We start from the raw sequence: 2718 nt of genomic DNA on the forward strand, positions 1-2718 counted from the left end.
CAAAGGTCATACATTTATGCTTTATCGCAAACAAATGAAACCTATCGATATGTTTTATCTTCTCACAATGTCATGGAGTGCGTGTATCTCTTTGGAGAAACACGAACGTCAAGTTTTCCCCTGACACACACATTTTGACCCGTGCACAAGACGTTGTATCGATAAACTAAGCGCAAATAAAAAAATAATGATAAAAAAGCAAAGAACATAGCAACAAGAAATGAAGACATCTGACAAAGCCGAGCAAGCAGAATGACAAGTCTAATGAAAAACAGAGAGGCAATGAGAAACAAGATCGCGATTATCTTTCCTTCGCGGCACGACGCAAATCGTTTGTGTCCTTTGACCCAATTCGTGCAGTGCTGCACGATGCAAATCTTCTGTGACCTTTGACTCAACGTAGCTTCAATATTCGATTACTAATATTTACCACTGAAAACCGAGGGGTGGAATACCGAGAGGGGCAGGGTGGTAGGGCGATGGTGAAATGTAATGAAGAGACACGTGTAGCAATAAGAGAAAACCCATTCTGCAATAACACAAACACGAACAAAAAACCCAACACTGACCTATATGAATATTTAATCAATAATATGATCGTCTGCGTTGCAGGTGTGCAAGTGAAGGGTTGGGGGGGGGGGGGGGAGTAACTTGATCATTAATTTGTGTGTGTCAGTGTTTGTGTTCATGGACTGATTGTGAGGGAGGGGGAGGGTGGGGTGGGGTGTGTTTCAGGTTTTGGTGTGGGTATGAAACGAGCAAAACAATACCCACACTACAAAATCTTGGAGACAAAAAACACTCGCCGTCGCATCATTTTGTCCGCACAATATTATATGCACCAACAACCGGAAAGAAAGGTGACAATGGAAAAAGACTCATCTTTGCTTCCTGCGATTCCTTGCCCCCGACTCGAACGTCGCACGATAATCCACATAACAGATCTGTTGTGAGATGGTCAACGCTGACTGTGCAAGAAAATCACCTCGTTTGAAATACGACAATCCCATCGCTCGAATGCAACATGTGGGCACTATCGTCTCAAAGGCGCTTACTGTTGGTTTCACACACCACTCTGTAGTCGGAACCTACAGAACTTCGCATCCTCAAACCTGACATACTTGTCTCAACATTATAAACTCAAATCACACACAGTAAGTTGCTTTCGCACGCCAGCTTTGAACAACGTGCTGGGGCCCCGAACATGCATTATAATAACAGAACTCGCGTGTCAAACCATGGCTCCCTGTGTTGATTTTTCACTTAATGTTGAACCACCAAAATGATGACAAAAACGATGTTTGATGGTTTGTTGCCAGACTAGCTTTTTTGTCGGTCCTCGGGGGGCATATCGACTTTTGTTTCATATTTATTGACCGCGGCCTTCGGCCTTGGTCAATAAATATGAAACAAAAGACGATATGCTCCCCCTCGGACCGACAAAAAAGCTGGTCTGTCAACACCCCATCAAACATCTTATATTGTCGGCCTCTGACGTCACATGGCTCAAATTCAGGGAAATCGAGAGTTAAATCGATACATATGTTTAATGTGCAATACCTCCCTAAAGACATTACACACCAAGAAGAGCAAATCGAAAATATGCGTACGTTATTCATTGATTGATGAACACTGTACTGACAAATGTACCAGGAAGTGTACAGTGATTGTCTCTAAGTGCTTTGCTTTGTTGTGCAGAGGCATTTAACTTTTAGTGAATTCACACTTACGATTAACACTGTGTGTATATAATACAAATGAGTTGGCAACGCAAGAAAGGTTCTTTTTTAACTACTTACCGGTGTGTCCAACCCTTCCCACGTCTGCTGGACAAACGCTTCGCCAACTCCTAGAAACTGTTCAGGATCGTTGCATGTTGAAAGTAGACGCTGTTCATCACGTCTTTTCTTCTTCTTCTGACTATTTCATAAGAAACGACATGTGTATTGCACAACTGAAATCTTACCAAGAACACGAATGTGGAATATAAAGCTATCAATGTTTGTCAGCGTAATCTGTTAATGATCACCACATGTTTTTTAATAATTTAGATACGCCTTATTTGTTCTTGGTAAATGACACAGTAAATGCGTTTGTTGTATCATAAACACTGTATTTAACTTACTGTACAATTGCTTGTAATTGCGATTGCGTTATGGTGACACTACTTATCATATATGCTTTAGTGTGACTTACTTGAACGTAGAATGTATTTTATATTTTGCATTGCATCATCATTAGTGTAGTAGTGTTTGCATTTCATTTAGCCTAGCTTCTATAGTATTTCGGTTGTAGTTTTATGTTATGGGTTGTATTTTAGATTTAGTCCATATTTTACCAGGCAATCCAGCAGAGTGATATCGCGAGAAACGTCTCATGTATCAGAAAAAGGTTAGCTGTACTTGCCACACAGAAAACAAACAAATACAAACAACCAATCTGTGTTTCCTGGCAAGACGTTCAGTATATCACTGACTTGGCCACAACCACACAATGAACGCTAATGGCTGTTCACTGAAGAAGAAGAAGAAGAAGAAGAAGAAGAAGAAGAAGAAGAAGAAGAAGAAGAAGAAGAAGAAGAAGAAGAAGAAGAAGAAGAAGAAGAAGAAGAAGAAGAAGAAGAAGAAGAAGGAGAGGAGGAGGAGGAGGAGGAGGAGGAGGAGGAGGAGGAGGAGGAGGAGGAGGAGGAGGAGGAAGGAGGAGGAGGAGGAGGAGGAG

General features: G+C 41.4%; 1 long non-coding RNA gene across 1 annotated transcript in view; it reads right to left on the bottom strand.

Moving 5' to 3' along the window:
* Positions 1-1791: 1791 nt before the first annotated feature.
* The window catches only part of LOC138957529 (uncharacterized), a 4328-nt gene continuing 3401 nt past the window's right edge, over positions 1792-2718 (bottom strand). The window contains exon 6 of the long non-coding RNA XR_011453064.1: positions 1792-1920. This is a non-coding gene — a long non-coding RNA (uncharacterized lncRNA). The remainder of the gene's footprint in view (positions 1921-2718) is intronic.

This window comes from Littorina saxatilis, unplaced genomic scaffold (assembly GCF_037325665.1).
Source record: "Littorina saxatilis isolate snail1 unplaced genomic scaffold, US_GU_Lsax_2.0 scaffold_2620, whole genome shotgun sequence".
In the NCBI taxonomy this organism is placed as follows: Eukaryota; Metazoa; Mollusca; class Gastropoda; order Littorinimorpha; family Littorinidae; genus Littorina; species Littorina saxatilis.